The 27,527-nt window shown below is 37.7% G+C and overlaps 1 long non-coding RNA gene, 1 other non-coding gene and 1 pseudogene across 2 annotated transcripts; 1 reads left to right on the forward strand and 2 right to left on the reverse strand.

The window, feature by feature from the left end:
- Window positions 1–2,013: 2,013 nt before the first annotated feature.
- Window positions 2,014–2,730, reverse strand: LOC128290089 (uncharacterized). Its single transcript, XR_008279731.1, has 2 exons — window positions 2,388–2,730; window positions 2,014–2,117 (listed from the first exon to the last, which is right to left on the reverse strand). It is a non-coding gene; the product is annotated as an uncharacterized LOC128290089 (long non-coding RNA).
- A 16,229-nt stretch (window positions 2,731–18,959) lies between these two features.
- LOC128291156 (small nucleolar RNA R71) lies at window positions 18,960–19,066 on the reverse strand. The gene has a single exon (XR_008280932.1). It is a non-coding gene; the product is annotated as a small nucleolar RNA R71 (small nucleolar RNA).
- A 2,408-nt stretch (window positions 19,067–21,474) lies between these two features.
- On the forward strand, window positions 21,475–25,618 carry LOC128290589 (uncharacterized; annotated as a pseudogene).
- Window positions 25,619–27,527: the final 1,909 nt, after the last annotated feature.

Consider the following 27,527-nt stretch of genomic DNA (forward strand, 5'->3'; position numbering starts at 1 on the left):
TCTGAAAGTTTGATTTTCTTCTGGTGAACTGGACATCCTTTTAATTATGTTTGAGGTTTTAGGCTTTTAAATGTAATAAGGCCGCTTATTTATTTTTTTGGTGGTTTTTAATATGTATTACTAAGATAGGTAATATTTATTTTAACTGTTGAAATTGGATAGCTTTAGGGCGCGTTTTCAAAAACAATAGTTGATTTCAAAATAACACGACAACAAGCAAAGCTTCCGCAATGAAAGTATTTTCCAAAATTAATCACTTTTCCTAAGAATGACTTAATCGAACCGGTTTCCTAGAAATATCCATGACGTTAAGGTGTGGCAATGGCGGTATGCATGTCTAGGATTGGATCCGAAGGGAGCTTGGTACTTAAGCAGTCCGATGGACTCACCACCTCTTTTCTGGTTTCCTACCTGGTGCACAGCTTCCATTCACTTTAACCCTTAATGAATTAATCTTTTGAACATCAAATACGATTTTCTGGACTTAGAATGGAAATTTTTTTTTTAACGTTTTTGATGTGGCATGCCGGATTCGGCCATAACTTCTGGGCTGGGTTTGGGGTGCTACAGAAAGCAATTGAGAATATGAAGGTGGTGAGCCAAACATAACAACTATCATCAATGATTACAGTTGCTGATAATTAGAGTTGAAACCATGCATCTTCAGTTAACATGCATAGCTTTAGGACTCCAGACCAAAACTATCAACCCACAACTCTGAATGATACAAACTACCATTTGGTTGTGAATGTGACCGCTGAGGTTAGGGCTTGGGCTGGGGCTCAGTTTGGGTAGCAGGAGATGACTCACCTTGGCCACAATGTGGTTGACTCAATCCATTTTGATTGGACCCTTTTTAGTACATATGTTTCGGGACTACCATCAATTGCGTACCAAATAAATAAGGCAACATGTTCTCCACGTACCAACTTTGGTAGTTGACTAAGGGCATGAAATTAATAAAACAAAAATGTAGCTAAGGTTGCCTCTCTAGTCGAGCGTGTTCCACAATGCAATATATTCATAATGTTCCAATACCCAATTCTTTCTTTCTTTTCATCTTTTATTAATCTCGTGGACATTGTCAAATATAATTGGAGGGTCTGGAACATGTTGTATGAACCCAAACTATTGCAGAACTCTATCCTCATTGTACCATTCCACCGTTGAAAAGTTCAACACTAGTACGTTGATGCAACACATAATTAAATGGTTGCGAGCCCATGGTGGAATGACAGCTACAACGTTTGGTTTGGAATATGGCTCTATCATTTGTCAATAGACGATGAGTGTCTTCGACTTCTCAATACTCGAAAAACCATCTGAAAGTAAAGCAAACTTATTAACACAAATTCCCAAACAAAAAAAAAATTAGTTCTTGATTCAAGTTGATATTTTTTTTTTACCTATTTACAATGGGCAACGCGGGAGGTTGGTGACCCATTGATGCTAGAAACGACATCCTGTACAATGCCCATGAGTACAACAGTATTAGACAGTCACTTATATCTTGTGTGTTATGCTTTATCGCCTGAAAAAAACTCACGAATCAACGTTACTAATATTGCTGGGCCCCAATTGTGGGAACAAGCCTAGTACAAATTAGCTAATAGGGGCAAGTACATAATATGGACTTTATTATTTAAGTTTGACAAAAGTACCCCGTATCAGCTGCAAAATATATACTTGAGTAGCACACATCAACTCATACTCAATTGTGCTACTCGATAAGGTTTTGAAATTTCCTTTTAACCAGGAAAAATTTAAACCTGTAAATCAAGCTTCCCTATCACCGGGCGAGTATCCTAGCAGATGGCAGTAAATGGCCAAAGGTTGGACCAATTTCCCAGACCCATGACTGTATCACTGTCAATTGAAAGCTCGAGTTGCATTGCGACGTCTTCGAGGGTGATGGTGCACTCCCCACACAGCAAATGAAAAGTGTAGGTCTTAAAGTGCCACCACGTAACCAAGGCAAATTTTAAGTCCAACCTCAAATCAACCATTCGAACCAATGCCGCTATTCCAAATCCCGCAACCTTCATGTACGACATAATAAGTTTGTCCGGAAAGTATCCCGAAAAATGGACACACGCCTTCAACATGTGGTACACACCCTGTACATATCATATATCCGCATTTGTTAAATTGGCTAAGTAATTACAAATTAAACCGTAACTCTATACATATAGTTCTGAATAGGAAATATCAATTTTTTTACCAGCTTATTAATCATAAGTACAATGTGATCAGATGCTCTTAGAAGAGAAATCATTCTGATACATACACAATTAATATGAAACTAATCACCACTTAAAAACAAATACAATTAAACATTATTTATAATATAATCTATCAATTATTATATTAATTAAAAGATAACATACCTTAAAACTATTAAGTTTTCCCTTAAAAAACAAAATGGACCATTCCCAAAACTTCAAACAACACCAATATAACAAAAAAAAATTAAAACTTTCTCTTTTGTTTTTTCCTAAGTCTGACAAGGTAGGGAAGGTCAGGACTAAATTTTGTTTAATTATGAGGAGAAAAGAAGAAAAAGGAAAAAAAAAAAAAGGAGGGAGGGAAGGCCATGACTGTGGTACCGGGGTTGACATCCTGCACCGACGTGATCCATCTGTCACAACTTTCCCACATCATTTTTCTCCTTTTTCCTTTTTCTTTTTTTTTTCTTCTGTTTGTTTTAATCATTCTCTTTTTTGTTCCTTCTTTTTTGGTTTGTTTTATTCTTCTCGATTCTATATTTTTATTTTCGTTTCTTTTTTTTCCTTTTTTCAAGGATTCAATTTTTCTTACCGGACCGTCACGGCCAAATGCCCTTATTTTTCTCGGTATTTTATACAAGCCCATAATTCTTTTTCTTCTTTCTTTGTCCATATTTTATCCCTGTTCCATTTTTTCCTTTCGCTTTTTAAATTTTTTCCCACATTTATGCTTGAAGTGACACATCCAATTATTACAGCATGGTTGATCACTTAGTACACGTTAAAGTTATTCAAAATTTATTTTCTTATGATAATTTTAAAAAAAATTGTCAACATCATTATTACATATCAGTGCGTATATGAATAATTTTTGGGAGCTTAACAACGACCATTCTTTTTGAAGTGAACTGAATAACTTTTCATTTTATTTATCGTACTTCTAGTTATATGAATAATGGATCGACCAATTGTTAATCCCAACTATCATTGTAAATTGTAAGATAATAATACTCAATACAATTTTATTTATCACATTACACAGTTGCTAATGTACTACTCCTGTGATATTCAGCTTTGCTTGAATCAAGTCCATCATCTTCTGTTTGAATCATGTCCATCAAGAATCTTGTGATATTCAACTTTGCTTGATTTGGGTCCATTAGGAATCCCGTGAGATAAATGTGCTTTTAGTGAGACAAAAGTTCGTTTGCCTTCTGTAATCAGCACCTTCCCTAAAGAGTACTCCTTCCCCCAATGACTAATGCATGTTTTAGACAATTAAACTAGCTATGGAGTTTATAAAGCATCCTCTTCTTGTGGCATGAAAATGGGTTCCTTTGACAGCATAACCAACTTGAACCCGTTACCACAAAACCAGTGACGAATCTAGAAGGGTGCTGACATAGGGCTCGGCCCCCTAAAATGTAAAATTGTTATTTAAGCCCTTAATTTTTTTAAATTTTAATTAGTAAAGGTAAAATTGTACTCTTCCCCCCTAAAATTATAAAAATTTGATTTTAATCCTTTAAAAATTATAAAGATATAAACTATAAAAAATTAAAATTTCATTCGGCCCCTCTAAAAGATTGTTCTAGCTTCGCCCTTGCACAAAACCATTGTCAACTGGAAGCCTTATTTATTCTTGAATCTGTGACTGCATAATTGTTAACTGGGAGCCCAAGATGTAATGCTATATCTTTTAAGGTGATGGTGCACTCCTCAAAACACAAATGAAATCTGTTGCTGCCCAATTGCCATTGGATTACTGTTAAATCAAACATACCTTAAAACTATCACATATTCTCTTGGTAAAACTGATAAGCCATAAAAGTAACATATTTTAATCCCATTCTTGATGCGATTTAGGATGATTTGTTATGTCAATTAGTGAATTTGATGCTCCTAATCCTTTAATTTCATGTTTCTATACTTAGGTGAGCATAGAGTATCAAAAGGAGTGAAAAACGGGCCAAAATCAGACAAAACGAGCTATTTTCAGGAACCACACAGCCTGGGCATTCCACATGGGCTGATCACACACTCGTGTGAGCCACATGGGCTGACCACACGCCCATGTGCCAGCCCGTGTCGATTTCAAACCCTGTTTCCCTTCTAAACAGAAAAAACCAATTTTTAGGGTTTCTGAGCATTCTAAAGTTTATAAATACCTATTAGAAGATGACTAAAAGGGACACGTAGAGTGGAACAAAGAATTTACTCGAAGAATGCCAACGGATTCATCTCAGAAGCAGGATCTCCTTCAAGATTGGAGAATCTCCATTCAATTTCTCTAGAAGATTTTGGGTTTCTTTATATTTTATTGTTTTTCCAATTTTGACATGTTTTCCTCCCAAATTATGAATTAAATTCCCTAGATACCTAGGGAAGATGAAACCTATTATTTGATTTTCTGGATTATATGATAAATACTTGTTCTTGTTCTCAATTATGTGTGCTTATTTCTTGCTTTAATATTTTTAGGATACTAACTCAAGTGTGATGTGCTTACTTCAGTGGAGCAAAAGTCCCTGTTTAAGAGTAGATATGGCATAATTGAGTGGACTTGCATGCAATTCTAAAAATATGACGACATAAATCTACCGGATTAGAGTCAAATCTAATAGGGGAAATGTAACATCCCGAACCCGAGACCATCGCCGGTGTCGGACACGAGGGGTTAACAAGCCAAGTTCACATGTTTTGCCACCAATTTGACATTTCCAACAAATGAAAATCTGCGTCACCGTCGCCTTAAAATCATATCTCGAGTTTCAAAACTCGAAACCGGTTTCGTAAAAAGGCATGACTCCTAATTCTTTCGGATAATTTATAGTAAATTTTAAAGTTATGACGGGGGACCCGAAACCGCTTCGCCCTGTCTCACAATAGCTTTCATATCTCTTAACTCAGTAACTCCTATGACCATTTCGTTTCTTCCATATGAAAATAGACTCATCAAGGTTCATTTACATAGCTTATTGACTATTTAATACCATTCCTACAAATTTTGGTGATTTTTCACATTCACGCCACTTTGCAATTGGCACCTTGCTTTTTAAGGTAGGTCTTACCTATTTTGTAGTCTCCATGAACCAACTAGTCTTGCCATACATAGGTTCATATATGATCATTTTAACCATACAAATGGCTGATCATGTGACCAACATTCCCATTTCCAATCCATAATCACATCATGACACCATATATATACAAACAAACCAAAAATAGTCTAAGTTCATGCTTCCTTTTACGAGCCATTTTCGCATGGCCGTATACATATACATCACCACATTTTTAAACCAACAAGGGTAGTCCTATACATGCCATTTCAAAGTTCAACCAAAATTTATACCAAAATAGAGGCGTTGATAGTGTGGATGACTTGACTTTATTGATCCCGAATCCGATTGCTATCGAGCGAAATCTATAAAACAGAGAGCCAAAGTAACGGGTAAGCATTTTTATGCTTAGTAAGTCTCGTGGAATATAATCAACTCTAATTACAGCAATACATTCACATAGCCAAATGCATCATTTCATTAATACACATTCTTACTTCACACTTCATCATTATATACTTTCACAAAGTATCAATCAATTCAATAACTGAAATTCATTAGTCGATTGAGCGAATGTTGCTCCAACATATCGACTTTCCAATGCACATATAAACGCACCTTATTCTTTGGGCTTTTCGAGTGTACTAATTGAATTTATTACAGCAACCAACACTCACCTCCAGCCCAAGATTCTTGAATATAACCGGATATAACCATGTGCACAAATGCCTTGGTCTTAGCTTTGGATAGAATGACTCGCACGAATGCCTTGGTCTTAGCCAGATGTAGCCACTAGCACAATTGCCTTGGTCTTAACCCGGATATAATTTCCAGATAATTGTCTTGGGCTTAGCCCGGATATCATTCAATTTCTCATGCACACATACATCAATAATCATTGGACATACATATTTCATTTTCAGTTACTAAGGCTCAAACACAATTATAATCACTAGCATAATCGCCTTGGGACTTAGCCCGTGTCATTCAATACTCATACACACATAAATCAATAATCAATACATCCATATTTCATTCCACATAATTCAAGTAAGGTCACTTCTTGAGGACTTACCTCGGATGTTGTCGAACGGCTTTTACGGCTATTCGATCACTTTCTCCTTCCCTTGTCCAATTGTGGCCCTCTAAGCTCTTGAGCTAATTCAAACAAATTCAATTTATTAAAACCTCATTGTGGTAGCTTATGGCGAATATGAAAAGGAGTTTAAATGGTCATATGGCCACCCTTTAGCTTGAATACACAATGGTCATGCACATTTTATACTACATCAAGCAATTCAATACAATTTATTCGAGCATCAAGGAAAAGCTAAGGCCTTCAATAGGCTACCCAAGGCGAATATTCATGTACATGTTGAGGCCAATTATGCACTTAATACCTCACAAAAACAGCATGCATTTTACTAGTTAATGCTTTGCATATTGTAGCTCAAAACTTATAATATAGCATCAAGCACTCATATGTGTGCTAGGCCTAATGTGCTTGCAATTTCACAATTATTCTTCAACATCTTCTTCTTTAAACAAACATATTCATCACTTCCTTCATAACCAAAACATCATGTGGAAACATATATATACATATATGAGCATGGTCAATTTCAAGGTGTCCATAGCCATCCAAAACACAAATTTTAACTAACATGCAAGAAGCATGAATCATGCTCATGAATGCATCATGGCCGAATATGACAATCATGCCCCTTTTCAACTTCAATCATGGTTAAACAAAAGAAAACTCAAAATCTTACTCAAGAGTAGACAATCCATCATTGCATGCATCATCATCAAGCTTCACACTTAGCATGCAATGGCTTTATCACCATAACAACTTTGGCCAAATACCATTTCCATGGCATAACAAGGATTTGAGCCATGGCTAACATGCACATCAAGTTAGCAACCAAAACATGCATGAAACTCCTAACACAACCTCATACATACCTTAATCTTGATGCAAATTTAGCCAAATCTCCTTCTAGATCTCTTCTAAACCAAGCATGAAGCAAAAATCCTCCCCCTTTTTCCTTAGTATTTTCGGCCAAGAAGTGAAAATAGATGAACAAATTTTTTCTTTTCTTTCTTTAGGATATTCGGCCAAGGGCTATGGAGAAAGATGAACACTTTTTTTTTTCCATACTCTTATTTTATTATTTCTAACATCCACCACTAGCAAAACATGTTTAAGACATGTTTTCTTTTGCCCATATTCATCACCATGGCCGGCCACTTCCCTCTCTTTGGGTAAATTGACAAGCAAAACCATTCTTTTGCATGCATGTACTATTAGACCTTTGAAGATTGGCCTATCACCTTTCAACAATGTTTCATATAAGTCCATCTAAATAAATTCACATGGAATGATCAAATTAATGCATGCAACTTTCACACATGCATTTGCTAACATCATAAACATAGAATATAACTTCTAATTACTTATAAGACTCGGTTTAACGGTCCCGACACCACTTCTCGACTAGGGTCAAATTAGGGACGCCACAACTCTCCCCACTTCGAAATTTTCGTCCCGAAAATCTTATCGTAAATAGGTTTGGATATCGCTCTTTCATAGAGTTCTCGGTCTCCCAAGTAGCTTCTTCTATCCCGTGCTTGAGCCATAACACTTTCACTAGCGGAACTCGTTTGTTTGGCAATTCTTTCACTTCCGTGATAGGATACGAATCGGTTCTTCTTCATAACTCATATTAGCTTGAATTTCAATTTCGATGGACTAATCACGTGCGATGGATCGGATCTATAGCGTCAAGCATCGAAACATGAAAGACATCGTGAACCCTTTCGAGTTCGGGGGCAAAATCAAACGATATGCCACCGGACCGACTCGCTTCGGATATCTCATATGGCCCAATGAACCTCGGGCTCAACTTGCCCTTATGGTCGAACTCGAGTATCTTTTTCCAAGGCGATACCTTGAGAAACACTTTATCACCCACCGATACTCGATATCCTTACGCTTCAGATCCGCGTCACGACTTCGACGATCGGAGGCTATCTTCAGACTTTCACGGATTACTTTCACTTTCTGCTCAAATCCCCTAATCAAATCCACCGAAAATCTTGCTTTCACCGAGCTCACCCAAAACAATGGTGTACGGCATTTACAACCGCACAAGGCCTCGTAGGGTGCCATCTTAATACTTGATTGAAAGTCGTTGTTGTAAGCGAATTCAATCAACGGCAAATACCGCTCCCATGAACCACTAAACTCGAGGACGCAACATCTTAACATATCCTCAAGTATCTGAATTATCCGCCGGATTGACCATCGGTTTGGGGTGAAAGGCGGTCTGAAATGCAACTTGGTACCCAAAGCTTCTTGCAACTTTTTCCAAAATCGCGAGGTAAATCTCGGATCTCTATCCGACACGATGGAAATAGGCACCCGTGTAATCTCCCAATCGAGAAACGTACAATTCGCTAATTTGTCCATTGAAAAATCCGTGCGTCACGGGGACAAAGTGGGCCGACTTAGTCAATCGATCTACCACGACCCAAACCGCATCCTTCTTACTTGTCGACAATGGCGGTCCGGATACAAAGTCCATTGTGACTCGATCCCATTTCCACTCGGTATCGTGATTGGTCAAGTAATCTCAAGGCACCGATGTTCTGCTTTCACTTGTTGACATATTAAACATCTCAAACAAAGTCGAGATGTCTCGCTTCATACCATGCCACCAAAACCGACGTTTCAAATCATTGTACATCTTCGTACTCCCGGGTGGATTGCCATTCGGCTACAATGGGCTTCATTCGAATTATCGAAATGAGTTCCAAATTCTTTGGAAAACACAGACGACTTTTGAACCTCAAACAATCGTCATCATCGATTTGAAACTCCGAATCCTTGTTCGAACACACTCAAATTTCGCTTTTGCGCCCAACTCGTCGTCGACTTTCCGAGCTTCTCGAATTTGATGTGTCAATAATGGTTTGGCTTTCAATTCAGCCACTAACACACCGTCGGATCGAATGCATAAGTGCACATTCATCGCTCGTAAAGTGAATAATGATTTACGACTCAAGGCATCCGCAACCACATTCGCCTTTCCGGTGATAGTCAATGACCACTCATAATCCTTTAACAAATCGAGCCAACGTCTTTGTCGCAGATTTAAGTCTCTTTGGGTCATCAAATATTTGAGACTTTTGTGATCCGAGTACACATGGCACCTTTCACCAAATAAGTAATGTCGCCAAATCTTTAAGGCGAATACGATGGCGGCCAATTCGAGATCATGGGTCGGATAATTTTTCTCATGTGGCTTTAATTGCCTCGACGCATAGGCCACAACAAGACCTTCTTGCATCAATACACAACCTAACCCAAGTAGGGAGGCGTCGCTATAGATGACAAACTCTTTGCGGACTCGGGTTGCACTAGAATTGGGGCTTCACCAAATAAGTTTTCATTGATCGAAACTTTTTGACATTTCTCCGTCCATTCAACTTAACATCCTTTTGGAGTAGCTTCACATCGGCGTGGCTATCGTTGAGAAACCTTTACAAATCATCGGTAATAACCTAAGCAAGCCCCAAAAGCTCCGAACCTCGAATATTTCTGAGGCTTCCAATTAAGTATGGTTGAAATTTTATTCGAGTCGACTCGAATACCCGATCTGATACCACATGACCCAAGAAGCTAACCTCTCTTAACCGTAACTCACACTTGCTTGAACTTAGCATATAATTGCTTATCCCGTAAAATTTGCAAGACTAACCGCAGTGTTCAGATGTTCGGTCTCATTTCTTGAATAGACCAAGATGTCATCAATGAACACGACTACGAATCGATCCAAATATGGTCGAAGATCCGATTCATTAAATCCATAAATACCGTAGGGCATTAGTGAGCCCAAACGGCATCACTAGGAACTCATAGTGACCATATCTCGCTCAAGGCGCTCTTGGGTACGTCCGAATCTCGGATTCGCAATTGATAATAGCCCGATCTCAAATCTATTTTCGAGAACACCGAGGCTCCTTCAGCTTGATCGAACAAGTCATCGATACGTGGCAACGGATATTTTTTCTTTATCGTCGCTTTATTGTCGACGATAGTCGATGCACAACCGCATGGTTCCATCCTTCTTTTCACGAACAATCTTGGGCGCACCCAAGGCGAGAAACTCAAGCGAGCAAAACCTCTATCCACCAATTCTTGCAATCGAGCTTTCAACTCCTTTAATTCGTTGGTGCCATACGATACGGAGCTATCGAAATTGAGTGGTACCGGTACTAATTCGATGCCAAATTTTATTTCTCGAACAGTGGTAAACCCGCAATTCTTGGGAAAACATCCGGTATTCACAAACCACGCACAGATTTGGGTTTCTTTTTGATTCCTTGTCATCGAAAGCACGACGCAAGGTACGCCGCACCCTTTTCTTACATATTTCGGGCCAACATCGCGATATTACAACCGCCAACCCTTTAAGTCCGTAGACTCAACCCGAATTATCTTGTTATTCGCGCCCTCAAATCGATAGTCTTGCTCTTGTAATTTACAACCGCATCGTGCATGGTCAACCAATCCAAACCAAGAATAACGTCGAACTCATCGAACGGCAAAAGCATCAAGTCCGCCGGAAAACAAGAACCTCGGAACACTAGGGGACTTTTCTTGCACACTTTGTTGACAAGCACGTAATGACCCAAGGGTTTGACACCAATTACAAACTCAAGAGACTCAATAGGCAAAGTTTTATTGGATGCTAAGGTTTCACATATATATGAATGAGTAGAACCAGGTCAATCAAAGCAATCACATTTGTATTGAAAAGAGTGAAAGTACCAGTAATGACATCCGAGAGGCAGATCCTCGCGTGCGCAGATGGCATAAGTCCTAGCAGAGCACGAGCCTCGGATCCGATGGTAGCATCTCTAGATCCTCTCGACCACCACCGACATTGCCCATATTTCTAGGTGGCCTACCTCGAGCAAAGTGGTAGCACCCGGGTTTCCACTCGACTTACATTCTGCTCATGCATCCTCGGGCAATCCTTCATAAAGTGGTCGGCCGATCCACACTTATAGCAGGAGCGATCACGAAACCAACAGCTCCCGAATGCCATTTGCCACAATGTAGACACTCGCCCTCTCTGGCGATCATTTCCACCATCGCGATCGAAGTGACTCGTGTGGTCACAGGGGTCGATCGCGTCCTCGTCTAGAAAAGCCCAAACGCCTCTAGACCGGCTCACATCATCTCGAAATCTCTTCGATGCTGTTGAAGAGACTTTCCGAGGACCTCTTCGAATTCTCCTGTTCCCACATCAACTTTTTGTTTCTCCTTTCTAAGCTCTTCGACTTTACAAGCTCGCTCAACAAGTACTACGAACTCTCGATTTCGAGAATGCCAACGAACATCCTTATATCATCATTTAGCCCATCCTCGGCGTTTACACATAATAGCTTCGGACGAAATGCATTCTCGCGTGATCGGCTAAGCCTCACAAATTTTCGTTCGTAGTCGGTGGCGACATAGAACCTTGCTTAAGATCAAGAAATTCCTTCGCTTTTGGTCGATGAATCTCGATCGATATATTTTTTGAACTCGGTTTGAAAGAATTCCCAAGTCACTTGCTCTCTAGGTACCACGAAGTCGAGTACTCCACCAATAGTAGGCGGACTCACGTAGCAAGGAGATGGTACACTTTAAGCACTCATCGGTGTACAAGATAGCTCATCGAGCACCGGATAGTGTTATCCAACCAAAATTCAGCTCGCTCGGCATCATCATCATCCGTAGCCTTAAATTCAGTGGCCCCATGTTTTCGAATCCTATCGATTGGGGCTTACTTGACCTTATTTGGTCAGTCACCGGGGTATTGTAGGTGCGGGGTTGCATTTGTCGGGAATGGGGTTGTGGAACAGTAGTGTTAGTTCGAATGTATTGATTAAACCATTCGTTCATCACACTATAAAAGGCTTGCCTAGCCTCATCATTCGGATTGTTGGCCATAGGTTGAGAGTCCGCCGGCGCTGTCCCTTTGCGCGGAGCAGCGCCACACTCTCCACATCATCAGCTATCGCGGTTGGGATCGGGATCCATTGCTATAAACAAACACAAAGTCAAATTGTCGAAATCACCACACTATCGATTCATCATTTAATGGCATGTATAGCTAGACCCCAAACACATCACGGTAGTCCTAGAATCGACTAAACCGTGGCTCGATACCAATAAAATTGTAACACCCGAACCCGAGACCATCGCCGTGTCGGACACGAGGGGTTAACAAGCCAAGTTCACATGTTTTGCCACCAATTTGACATTTCCAGTCAGGCTGGAAAACTGCGTCACCGTCGCCTTAAAATCATATCTCGAGTTTCAAAACTCGGAAACTGGTTTCGTAAATTTTACCTGAATTTAGACTCATATATCCATCCATGGATTTATTTCTAGAATTTTTGGTTGGGCCAATTGGTACAGTTTATTAGTTAAAGTCGCCCATGTTACAGGGATCGACTGCTCTGACCTTCGCGCGCTATAACTTGAATATCTCTCTGTACAGGGCTTTATATTGGTGTCGTTTGTTTCTAATGAAACTAGACTAAAAATGGAATCTGTACATATAAGGCATGACTCCTAATTCTTTCTGGATAATTTATAGTAAATTTTTAAAGTTGCGATAGGGGACCCAGAAACCGTTCTGGCCCTGTCTCACAATAGCTTTCATATCTCTTAACCTGTAACTCCTATGACCATTTCGTTTCTTCCATATGAAAATAGACTCATCAAGGTTCATTTACATAGCTTATTCACTATTTAATACCATTCCTACAAATTTTGGTGATTTTTCACATTCACGTCACTGCAGCTGGCAGCTTCTGTTTTTAAGGTAGGTCTTACCTATTTTGTAGTCTCCATGAACCAACTAGTCTTGCCATACATAGGTTCATATATGATCATTTTAACCATACAAATGGCTGATCATGTGACCAACATTCCCATTTCCAATCCATAATCACATCATGACACCATATATATACATACAAACCAAAAATAGTCTAAGTTCATGCTTCCTTTTACGAGCCATTTTCGCATGGCCGTATACATATACATCACCACATTTTAAACCAACAAGGGGTAGTCCTATACATGCCATTTCAAAGTTCAACCAAAATTTATACCAAAATAGAGCGTTGATAGTGTGGATGACTTCGACTTTATTGATCCCGAATCCGATTGCTATCGAGCGAAATCTATAAAACAGAGAGCCAAAGTAACGGGGTAAGCATTTTTATGCTTAGTAAGTCTCAAAGAATATAATCAACTCTAATTACAGCAATACATTCACATAGCCAAATGCATCATTTCATTAATACACATTCTTACTTCACACTTCATCATTATATACTTTCACAAAGTATTAATCAATTCAATAACTGAAATTCATTAGTCGATTGAGCGAATGTTGCTCCAACATATCGACTTTCCAATGCACATATAAACGCATTTTATTCTTTGGGCTTTTCGAGTGTACTAATTGAATTTATTACAGCAACCAACACTCACCTCCAGCCCAAGATTCTTGAATATAACCGGATATAACCATGTGCACAAATGCCTTGGTCTTAGCCCGGATAGAATGACTTCATACGAATGCCTTGGTCTTAGCCCGGATGTAGCCACTAGCACAATTGCCTTCGGTCTTAACCGGATATAATTTCCAGCATAATTGTCTTGGGCTTAGCCCGGATATCATTCAATTTCTCATGCACACATACATCAATAATCATTGGACATACATATTTCATTTTCGTTACTAAGGCTCAAACACAATTATAATCACTAGCATAATCGCCTTGGGACTTAGCCCGGTGTCATTCGAATACTCATACACACATAAATCAATAATCAATACATCCATATTTCATTCCACATAATTCAAGTAAGGTCACTTCTTGAGGACTTACCTCGGATGTTGTCGAACGGCTTTTACGGCTATTCGATCACTTTCTCCTTCCCTTGTCCAATTGTGGCCCTCTAAGCTCTTGAGCTAATTCAAACAAATTCAATTTATTAAAACCTCATTGTGGTAGCTTATGGCCGAATATGACAAGGAGTTTAAATGGTCATATGGCCACCCTTTAGCTTGAATACACAATGGTCATGCACATTTTATACTACATCAAGCAATTCAATACAATTTATTCGAGCATCAAGGAAAAGCTAAGGCCTTCAATAGGCTACCCAAGGCGAATATTCATGTACATGTTGAGGCCAATTATGCACTTAATACCTCACAAAAACAGCATGCATTTTACTAGTTAATGCTTTGCATATTGTAGCTCAAAACTTATAATATAGCATCAAGCACTCATATGTGTGCTAGGCGAATGTGCTTGCAATTTCACAATTATTCTTCAACATCTTCTTCTTTAAACAAACATATTCATCACTTCCTTCATAACCAAAACATCATGTGGAAACATATATATACATATATGAGCATGGCCAATTTCAAGGTGTCCATAGCCATCCAAAACACAAATTTTAACTAACATGCAAGAAGCATGAATCATGCTCATGAATGCATCATGGCGAATATGACAATTATGCCCTTTTCAACTTCAATCATGGTTAAACAAAAGAAAACTCAAAATCTTACTCAAGAGTAGACAATCCATCATTGCATGCATCATCATCAAGCTTCACACTTAGCATGCAATGGCTTTATCACCATAACAACTTTGGCCAAATACCATTTCCATGGCATAACAAGGATTTGAGCCATGGCTAACATGCACATCAAGTTAGCAACCAAAACATGCATGAAACTCCTAACACAACCTCATACATACCTTAATCTTGATGCAAATTTAGCCAAATCTCCTTCTAGATCTCTTCTAAACCAAGCATGAAGCAAAAATCCTCCCCCTTTTTCCTTAGTATTTTTGGCCAAGAAGTGAAAATAGATGAACAAATTTTTTTCTTTTCTTTCTTTAGGATATTCGGCCAAGGGCTATGGAGAAAGATGAATACTTTTTTTTTTCCATACTCTTATTTTATTATTTCTAACATCCACCACTAGCAAAACATGTTTAAGACATGTTTTCTTTTATATATTCATCACCATGGCGGCCACTTCCCTCTCTTTGGGTAAATTGACATGCAAAACCATTCTTTTGCATGCATGTACTATTAGACCTTTGAAGATTGGCCTATCACCTTTCAACAATGTTTCATATAAGTCCATCTAAATAAATTCACATGGAAATGATCAAATTAATGCATGCAACTTTCACACATGCATTTGCTAACATCATAAACATAGAATATAACTTCTAATTACTTATAAGACTCGGTTTAACGGTCCCGACACCACTTCCCGACTAGGGTCAAATTAGGGACGTCACAGGAAACCCATAAATCAAGTTAGTGCAACAATAGGGGTTTTAATTAGAAAGAGATTTCAATTAATCAATCTAGAGTCAGTTGTTCTTACTCTCGAAAGAGATATTAACAAAATTTAGGGATTTCTATGGATCAAGACAAGTGAATAAATCATCTAATTTAGATTCAGAATAATGAGTGAAGTCTAGGTGGATTCTTTCCTGGATATTGTCTTTTTCTTGTGTTATATTCAAGTATTTTCTCATTCTATTCTTTGTCACGTTCTTAATAATTAGTTTAGTTAAATTTAGAATAAAAATATCTCCTTTAATTTATAGGCTAGATAATAAAAAGATAGTAATTACTAGTACTTTTAGTCCTCGTGGATACGATATTCTTGACTCACCATAGCTATACTACTATTCGATAAGTGCACTTGCCTTTATCGTGGGTTTAGTTAGTTTAGTGACTCATCAAGTTTTTAGCGCCGTTGCCGGGGACTAAGATATTAGGAACACTAGATTTTTATTAATTTAGCCATTTTTACTTTTATTGCATTTTATTTTTGTTTTTATTTTTAATTTTTGTTTTCTAATTTTGTTTTCTTTTGTTTGCTTCTGACAGGTTCCTTTAGTATATGACTAGAAGAAACCCGTCAGGACCTTTAGTATTTGGAAACACAAAAATTTATATACTTTTTCATACCCAATTCTACTTAAATTCATGCAAAGTCGGTTAAATTCTTGTCAAAAAATAATTAAATATTATAAAATAATTAACTTATGTTAAAAATATGAACATTATGAATTTTAATTAATTTTGTAGTTAATTTTGATTAAATTTGGTTATTTTTGACAGAATTACACAATTGGAGAAAAAGAGCCCGGTGAACACTACGAGAAGAACAAAATCGAGAGCAATTTGAAGTATCGAGGCCAATTAATTTCCAGACCAAGACGGTCTATAAATGTGTATTAATTCATAATTAAAGTAATTTTAATTTATTTCCTATTTAATTTAGGTTAAATGAATTAATTTTAATTAATTATGAAGAAAGGGCCTAGTGAACCGCACTGGTTGAACCGAATGAAGTGAGCCGAACCAGCCACTAATTGGGCTGACAAGAACCGTCCATTGGCTGACCCAAATCAGAAAATTAGCTTATAAAATATGCTTGCAAAAAGGCCCTTAAAAAACCTCCAAATTACGTTCGAACCCCACCTTTATTTTAGGCTTTGTAGATTTGCCCCAGCCTATTTTTAGCAGGGTTGAAAGCTTCAACCTTGCCATATGTGTGGCCGGCCATGGGAGGGTTCTCTTGGATGCTGAATTTGATATTTTTAGCATCCCTCTTAAGCTATAAAAGTCACCCTATGCTGCCCATTTCAATGCATCCCTCAACATCCCTCATTCTACAACATTCTCTCATCCTCTCTTCACTTCTCTCAAAGTTTCCTCTCCATTTTTCCATCCCATTTTCCCTTCCTCTTGTGCTGATTTCCTCTCTTGGGAAAGAGGTGTTCTTCAGCCATCTTGGGAAACAATCAAGGAATCATAGAAGCCTTGCTCGGTGAAGACAACGAAGACTAAGAACGGAGCAACAGTCAAGCCGCAGAGAAACACTGGATTTGCTTTCTGTTCCCTTTCTTTTTAATTTCTGTTGTTTTTATGATGAACATATCAATGAAAAATATTGTTTTTGAAATGGCTATTTTAATCAATTTAGCTTGAATTTAATTCGTGTTGGGTTGATTATATTTTTCCTACTTGAATTATTAAATTAGTGTTTATGCTGTTATAGGCCTCAGTGAAATGCTTGATTAAGTAAAATCATGCTTAGGTTATCTGGCATTATAATTGTTTAGATAACTAAAGAATTAATTGTTTAAATGGATTGAAATTGCAATTAATGGACTCAGTACTTAATCAGTGCATGTTTAATTCTTCTAAGGTAACTGAAAATTAAATTAGCATTGTATTTGGCGATACATATGCCTTGCATAACTTGAAAGATTGTTGTGATTAAATTGTTTCAAGGTATGGCTACTTTGTTACTTCACATAATCTTTTACATGTTTATTAAGTTGAATTAATCTGTTGAATCGACATAGGAATATGCGAGAGATAATTTAATTCAATAAGTATGTATGTGCGATAGCATGTTTACTTTATTAAATTTGTTTAGTTGGTTGAATTGGCATAGGGATATGCTCAAGAGATAAATGGAATTTTTTAATTAGTAAATATGTTCATAAGTTAGCAAATTACTGGGTTGCCGTGAATTTATTCATAACAGCGTAAGCACGAATTTAATATTTCTAAGTTAAAAAGGTATAATTAATCCAACACAACTATATCATCTTGATTAAATCTTAATTGAAATCGTGCACTAGAACTCTTTTATTTTGTTTAAATTGTTTGCTTAGTTTTAAAATCTTAATTTATAAATCACTCTTTTCAAACCAAAATCATTTTTACCTCACCAAAGTGTTTTAATTAATTTCATAAATATCGCTTTTTACAGTCCCTGTGGGTACGATAACTCGACATTTACTTGTCACTTTATTACTTGTTACGATTGTGTACACTTGCACATTTCCACCGTTCCAAGTTTTTGGCGCCGTTGCCGGGGACTGTTTTTAAAAAAGAAACATTATTTGTGAATTTATTTTTACATTTTGGTTCTTTTATTTTCCTGTTCAATTTTACTTACTTAATTAATTCTTCTCTGATTATTTCAGGTGTTTATGAGTATTGACCGAATTATCAACTTACTCCCAGTGGGCCTGAAATAGAACGAACCTTTCACCAACGAAGAAAACAAGCGAACCAGAAAAGGACCGAAGAGATGAATTTCGAGAAATCAATCAAGGAAATGCAGCAAACCTTGCTCAAAATCCTATCCTTATTGCTGATGATAGGGATAGAGTTTTACGACAATATGCCGTGCCAGTTTTTAATGACCTTAATCCAGGTATTAGAAGACCTGAGATCGAGGCACAACAATTCGAGCTGAAGCCATTAATGTTCCAGATGCTTCAGACAGTAGGCCAGTTCAGTGGAATGCCTACTGAAGATCCTCATCTTCATTTAAGACTGTTTATGGAGGTGAGCGACTCTTTCAAGCTAGCCGGAGTACCCAAAGATACATTACGATTAAAACTGTTCCCATACTCGCTGAGGGACAGAGCTCGAGCCTGGTTAAACTCATTGCCACCGAACTCGATTTCTACATGGCAAGAGTTAGCAGAGAGATTTCTTGTGAAGTATTTCCCGCCTAGCAAGATTGCTAAGCTGAGAAATGAGATTATTGCTTTCCAACAAATGGATGATGAGTCCTTGTATGAGGCATGGGAAATATTCAAAGAGTTATTACGAAAGTGCCCTCATCATGGAATTCCGCATTGCATCCAACTTGAGACATTTTACAGTGGTCTCAACGCTCACATAAGGATGGTAGTAGATGCTTCTACTAACGATGCTATCTTATCTAAGTCTTACAATGAGGCTTATGAAATCATCGAGAGAATAACCAGTAACAGTTATCAGTAGCCAACCAATCGAGCAACGTCAGGAAGACGAGTTGCTGGAATCCATGAAGTGGATGCTCTCACTTCACTTGCATCCCAGGTATCTTCGATATCTTCAATGTTAAAGAATCTTACCACTAATGGGTCTAACAGTTTTGCAGCTCAACCACCTAACCAATATGAGAATATAGCTTGTGCCTATTGTGGGGAAGGACATGTGTTTGAAGAATGTCTGTCAAACCCAGAATCCATGTACTACATAGGTAATCAGAACCAGAACTGAGGAAGGCAATGGCTGCAATCCAACTTTTACAAGCCATCGTGGCAAAATCACCCCAATCTTTCCTGGAGTAACCAAGGGGTTGGAGGCAGTAACAACTATGCCCAACCTAGACCAACCCAGCCGCCTAGTTTTTCACAGCAAGTTCAGAGACTAGTTCACGCTGAATCGTCCAATAGCTTAGAGAATTTATTAAAGGCATACATGGCGAAGAATGACGCCACTCTAAGGAATTTGGAGAATCAAGTGGGCCAGCTTGCTACTGAACTTAGGAACTATCCACAAGGTGCTTTACCCAGTGATACAGAAAATCCGAGAAATCCAAGGAAGGAGCATTGTAAAGCACTAACATTGAGGAGCGGAAAAACGGTAGAGTCCAACATCATTGAAGTTGAAAACGAGCATGCTGAAGCTCAATATTTGGAAGAAGTTCAACAGAGTGTTGAAGTTCCTGTTCTACTAGAACCAGAACCTGCAATACCTAAAAAGGTAACCTCAGAACCAGCCAACTCTGATCAGCCAACCACTCCGTTAGCAACAGAATTTCCGCCAAAGACAAATCAACCAGTACCAACTCCAGTTTATAAACCTCCACCACCTTACCCTCAAAGACTCCAGAAGCAAAAACAGGAGGTCCAATTCAAGAAGTTTCTTAACGTACTCAAGCAACTTCATATCAACATATTGTTGGTTGAAGCACTTGAACAAATGCCAAATTACGTAAAATTCATGCAAGATATCCTGTCCAAGAAGAGAAGACTTGGAGAATTTGAGATGGTACCTTTGACGAAGGAATGCAGTGCATATCTTCAAGACAAATTACCCCCTAAGCTGAAGGATCCTGGGTGTTTTACCATACCATGCAACATTGGAGCAACATATTATGGTAAGGCACTATGTGACTTGGGCGCAAGTATCAACTTGATGCCTATGTCGATATTTAAGAAGTTGGGGATAGGTGAAGTTAGACCTACTACGGTTACACTTCAGCTAGCAGATCGATCCTTAGCACATCCAGAAGGAAAAATTGAGGATGCATTGGTACGTGTAGATAAGTTTATATTTCCTACTGATTTTGTAATTTTAGATTTGAAGCAGACAAATAAGTACCAATTATCCTGGGGAGACAGTTCTTAGCAACAGGAAGAATACTTATTGATGTGCAGAAGGGCGAACTTCCTATGTGTGTTCAGGATAATCAGATAACATTTAACGTTTTCAAGTCAATGCGATTTCCTGACATAATAGATGATTGTTCTGCAGTATCCAACTTAGAGGATTTAATAGTGGAGAAGGAACTCAACTCTATTGAGGATCCCCTGGAAAGAATTTTGACATCAGACCCTCCAAGTGGTGAAGAGGAGGATGGAAACTTAGCTTTGCTAGAAGCTAATCAAAAGGGATTTAGTCCACAATCTCGTTTTGAATCTTTGGATTTAGAGGAAAGAGATTACACACAGCCAAAAGCGTCAATCGAAGAGCCACCTAAACTAGAACTCAAGGTATTACCTTCTCATTTAAAATATGTTTATTTAGGTGACGCTTCTACTCTGCTTGTGATTGTTTCAACAGAGTTAACTACTGAGCAAAAAGAAAAACTTATCTTAGTTCTGAAACAATTTAAGAAGGCTATCGGATGGACCATAGATGATATTCGCGGTATTAGTCCATCTGATGCATGCACAAGATCCTCTTGGAAGATGGTGAAAAAGGGATTATTGATGGACAACGAAGGCTGAACCCCATCATAAAGGACGTAGTGAAAAAAGAGATTATCAAGTGGTTAGATGCGGGTATCATTTATCCCATCTCAGACAGTTCATAGGTAAGTCCGGTCCTATGCGTACCAAAAAAAGGAGGTATGACGGTCATAGAGAATGAGAATAACGAGTTGATACCGACTAGAATAGTTACGGGATAGAGAATCTGCATCGATTACCGAAAGCTGAACAAGGCAACTAGAAAGGATCACTTCCCTTTGCCGTTCTTAGACCAGATGCTGGATAGACTTGCGGGGCGAGATTACTACTGTTTTCTCGATAGATACTCAGGGTTCAACCAGATTACGGTAGCACCAGAAGATCAACACAAAACCACATTCACCTACTCGTACGGTACATTTGCATTTAGACGGATGCCATTTGGTTTACATAATACACCTGCTAGATTTCAAAGATGTATGATGTCTATCTTCACTGATATGGTTGAGAAATTTTTGGAAGTTTTCACGGATGACTTTTCAGTGTTTGGAGATACGTACGATGATTGCTTAGCCAATCTGGCTAAGGTACTTAGGTAATGCGAAGAGACAAACCTAGTCCTTAACTAGGAAAAGTGCCATTTTATGGTACGAGAAGGTATCGTTCTGGGGCATCGGATAACAAGACATGGGATCGAGGTAGACAGAGCAAAAGTAGATGTTATTGAGAAACTCCCACCTCCAACATCTGTAAAGGGTGTTGGAGCTTTTTGGGGCACGCCGGGTTCTATCGAAGATTTATCAAGGACTTCTCCAAAGTTGCTAAACCTTTATGAAAATTATTGGAGAAGGACACAATATTCAAATTTAATGAAGAATGCTTAAAAGCTTTCAATGACTTGAAGAATCGATTAGTCACGGGACCCATAATTGTCACACCAGACTGGGACTTGCCATTTGAATTGATGTGTGACGCAAGTGACTTCGCAATAGGAGCTGTCATGGGCCAGCGAAGGAACAAAGTTTTTCATCCCATCTACTATGCAAGCCGAACTCTGACAGGAGCTCAGTTAAACTATACGGTAATAGAAAAAGAGTTACTTGCTATCATATTTGCTTTCGGCAAGTTTCGATCTTATCTTGTAGGTACCAAGGTAATTGTCTATATAGACCACTCGGTAATTAAATATTTACTTGCCAAGAAAGACGCTAAGCCGAGGTTGATTCGATGGGTACTACTACTTCAAGAGTTCGATTTGGAAATTCAAGATCAAAAGGGAGTAGAAAACCAAGTAGCAGATCACTTGTCCAGATTGGAGCCACAAGAAGAGAATTCTCCACTTTTACCGATTCAAGAAACATTTCCAGATGAACATATACTGAAGGTAAGTCATGTCCATAATGCCTTTTGGTTTGCTGATATTGCTAACTTTTTAGCTTGTGGTTTAATGCCGTATGATAAGACATATCAACAAAGGAGAAAGTTTCTTCATGATGTGAAGTACTATTTCTGGTAGGAACTATATCTGTTTAAAAAGTGTGCAGATCAGATGATTAGGAGATGCGTGGCAGAAGAAGAAATACTAAAGATTCTATACCACTGTCACTCAGCCCCAAGTGGGGGTCATTTCGGAGGAACTCGTACTGCAGCCAAAGTATTGCAAGCCGGATTCTTTTGGCCAACACTATTCAAGGATGCATATGCATATGTAAAGAGTTGTGACCAGTGTCAAAGAGTTGGAAATGTCACCAACAGAAATAAGATGCCTCGAACAAACATCATTGAGGTCGAATTATTCGATGTTTGGGGTGTTGATTTTCTTGGGCCCTTTCCTTCGTCTTTTGGTCACAAGTATATACTAGTTGCAGTAGATTATGTGTCCAAGTGGGTCGAGGCAGAGGCATATCCGACAAACGATGCTAGGGTTGTGATGAAGTTTTTGCAGAAACACGTGTTCACGAGGTTTAGAACCCCGAGAGCCATCATTAGTGATGAAGGGTCCCACTTTGTGAACAAGAGGTTAAAATAGTTACTAGACAAGCACGGGGTGAAACACAAGGTTGCAAAGCTTACCATCCACAGACGAATGAACAAGCTAAACTAGAAAATAAAGAAATCAATGGCATATTGGAGAAGGTAGTTTGCCTGAACCGACGGGACTGGTCCAAAAGACTAGATGACGCTTTATGGGCATACAGGACAGCATACAAGACACCTTTAGGGATGTCACCCTATAGGCTAGTTTTTGGTAAAGCATGTCATCTACCTTTGGAGTTAGAGCACAAAGTTTATTGGGCTCTTTGACGACTCAACTTAGATTCTAAGCTCGCAAAAGAAAGACGGATGTTCCAACTCAACGAGTTAGAAGAATTCTGAATGTTCTCATATGAAAATGCCAAATTACTTAAAGAGAGACTCAAGAAATGGCATGACAAACACATTCGGGTTCGAGAATTTGAAGCAGGTCAGCAAGTATTGTTGTTCAACTCGAGATTGAAGTTCTTTCTAGGTAAGCTAAAATCACGTTGGTCCGGTCCATTTACAATTCACAGAGTCTATCCATACGGAGTTGTTGAACTCCAAGGTAAGAGAGGTAATTTTCAAGTTAATGCTCAGTGTTTGAAACACTATTGGGGAAATAAAACCGAACGGGATAACGTCTCGTTCATTTTGTCAGATATTTAATAATTTTTGTGTTTTGTTTAATAAATAATTTAGGGTCTATTTTTGGGTTTAGTATGTTTAAATAAATTACATCTAGGAGGTTGGAACTTAAGCGGGACCATTTCGACCCTCCAATCTTTCCCGAATTTATTTTAACATAATTTTCAAGAAAATTTTCCTAATCAATAAAATAAATTTTTGTTTTTCAAATAAAAGGGTCAATTTGATCCAATTTTAATTTGCAACCCAATTTTAATTTTCATTAAGTCTAGGGACTTAAATTGAATTATTTTTAAAATTTGATTGCTCTTTTAAGTAAATAATAAAAACTAGATGCCTCTTTCGTAAATATTTTTAAAGGGCTTCTAGAATAAATATTTTAGTTAAAAATGATAATTATTAATATATAATTATACCCATTATAATATATATTAATTATTATCAATTTTGGATTTTGTTTGATAAGTTTTGATAATAAAATGATAATCTCTAATATATAATTATATCTATTTATATATTAATCTTTATCAATTTAGCATGAAATTAGGATTTTATCTTTGCTTTAGTAAATTAAATAGCAATTAATAGTTTAATATATGCATATATCTAATTATTAATTGTTGTTATCTTTATATAAGATTAGAATTTAGAACTTTTATTAATTAATTTGTTTTAAGAATTCTACTTTAATTCCTGTTTCTCCCCCTATAAATACTACCCATCTTCCCATTCACCTAACACTTAAAACCCAAAGCACCAAAATACCCAAGTGCTGAAACCCCAAGCAGCAGCAGCTCCAAGCAGTCGGCTAGCACACGCCCAGATCCATCGCACGCGACGTCCGCACAGACAACGCGCGGCGTTGCCTCGAGCTGACCCACCTCACTTCGACCAGCCTTCACCCATACGCAGTACACCCTCTGCACCATCCTGCGTGCGCCTGAGTCCCACCTGTTGTCGAACGCCCGTGTTGCTACCAGCCCTACTGTGCACCGCTGCTCCTACACGCACCACACCCGCACACCCTAGCTGCTTATGCGGCATTCCTTTCCTATCCATGCTAAGCCACAAACCTCCAACCCTTCTTTTAAATTCCTATATTTTTCTTCATTATTATTATTAATTCCTAGAGTTTTTATATTTTTACAAAAAAAGGTGGTAAGACCTAGTTTTTCTTAATTTTAATTTAATTAATTAATTTTTCAAATTATTGAATTACTAATAAATTTTATTAAAAATTAATTGAGAAACTAATTTTTCTATCTTATGATCAGGTTAAACATGCCTCGCAAGAGAACTCGTGCTTCCGCTCAAATTGATGAAACACAAAACAAATTTCACTGTGAAGAAGCCAAAGTGAGATACGAAAGTATCTTAAAAAACCAACAGATGCATCCAGAAAAAGCCTTCACTTTAAAGGAGAGCAACTACCGAGTCTTTATGGCTCGTATTCGTCAAGTTGCTGAAACCCTAAATTGGGAGTTATTTTGTGAAAAGAGACCAAGTGTGGATGAGGAACTAGTTCGTGAGTTTTATGCAAATTTAACTTCAAGCGAGATGATAGAAGTTCCAGTTCGCGGAATCAAGGTACCGATAAATTCAAATGCTATTAATGAGTTCTTTGAATTACCAGATCTCGAAAACGATGAATATTCCATATTGATGAGCAATATCAAGCCTAAAATCTGCGAGAAATTCTCGAGGAGCTTACAGTTGAAGGTTTCAGTTGGACTGTGTCGAAACAAGGAACCCACACGTGTCGAAGAGAATACTTAACACCTATTGCAAAGGTATGGTTTTATTTCATCCGTTTCAGTCTTCTGCCTAGCTCACATGGGACTACAATTTCATTGGAGCGAATGGTCTTACTATACTCCATCTTAACGGGTAAGACCATTGATGTGGGAAGGATCATCCTGAAAGAAATTTGAAACTGTGCCGCTAGACGTTATAAGGATTAAATTGCTATGGAATTCAAAACTAGAGGTCCTTATATGATAATTAGACCATTAAACAAAACTATGTAGATTTTTGGTGACTCATCCATGGAAATTTGGAAAAAGGGCAAGAACTAAATTGGAATTTGAAAAATAAGTAATTAATTAAAAGATGAAAAGAAAATATCATCTTATTTTCTCATCTTCTTCAACCTAAAATACATGGAAACCCTAGGAGAGAGGAGAAACTTTCATGGCCTAATTGGGTAAGTTTCCTTGTCCCGTTTTTAGTAATTTTGATATTTTTGAAACCAGGATAGCTTATACTATCTATTTGGGGGATTAATTTGAAAAGTTATCAAAGAATGCAAAATGGATCATGGATGTATATGCTGAAAATTAGAAATTTATGGTAAAAAATGAAAGGTTTTTGATAGATAAACAACTTTTACAAAGTGATTTTTTGATGAAAACATGATTTAGGGACTAAAATGTAAACTTGTGAAATTGAAGAAAAATTTTGAATTTTTATGAATACACGTGCTGTAAATTTTGTAATGGGATTTTGGTTAGGCTTGGAAAATTACACAAGTTTCATTTTTCGAGCCTAGGGATGAAATTGGAATTTATGGAAAACTTAGAGGCAAAATGTTAATTTTGCCTAGGATGTGAATTTAGTCCAAATAAATATGAAATATGTGAAATTGATGATTAAATCTATTTATATAGATCTGGACAACACAAATTCATGGTTAGACCGAGTAAAAGAAAAGGTTTCGGATTAGTAGATTTTATATGCGAACAAGTGTCGAGGTAAATTTGTGTAACTTAATCAGCATGTAAATATGTTTAATTAAATGTTGTGTTGTAAGGAATGTGACTTATATTAATGTACATTACTTAAAGGCTATAATGAAAAGTTTAATACATGCTTGATTTGGTGAAAAAAGAGTTAAGTCCCGATTGAATATTGAATTCCGATGAGTATATGTGCTTTCCCGAAACGAATAAGGTCTTGCATTTGTTGCAGACGAGATTTAGCTCGGATGAGTAATCCTATTGACCTTGTTATAAAAAGGATTTAGCTTGAACGAGTAATCTTGATATAATACCTCTCGAGTATACATTACAATTAGGGTTTAGACTAGATTGGTAATCCTAATTGAGCTTTTTGGAGCATACGTTATATACAGGATTTAGCCTGGACTGGTAATCCTGTTATACAATATGTGGCTGGAGAGTGTGTTCCTTGAGTAAGTGCCCTAATGGGTACCATCAAATAAGAATTGACGGATTATGGAACCGTACACCTCGAGTTTACTACTTGATCATCCATCGGAATTTCAATGATTCAACGGATATAAAACTCTTGACATGGCATGAGAATTATGAGAAGAAATTATAATTATCTTGAAAAGAAATATTGCATGATGAGCTCATCTATGTTTACTTCATTGTTGTGAGGATTTTTGGTGAATAACATGTTAGATTGAAAAGAAATATAAATATGGCATGTATAGCTAGACTTTCACACGCTACGTTAGTTCTAGAATCGACTAAACTGTAGCTCTGCACCAATTAAATGTAACACCCCTAATTCGTATCCGTGGACGGAATAGGATTACGAGGCATTACCGATCAATACACTTCATTCTCATACATTTAAGAATCATAATCAAAGTCCATATAAATCATTCACAATGTCCCTTACATAGGTCTATGAGACCTTAAAACATGCTTAGAAGTGG

Source organism: Gossypium arboreum, chromosome 3, assembly GCF_025698485.1.
Source record: "Gossypium arboreum isolate Shixiya-1 chromosome 3, ASM2569848v2, whole genome shotgun sequence".
NCBI lineage: Eukaryota > Viridiplantae > Streptophyta > Magnoliopsida > Malvales > Malvaceae > Gossypium > Gossypium arboreum.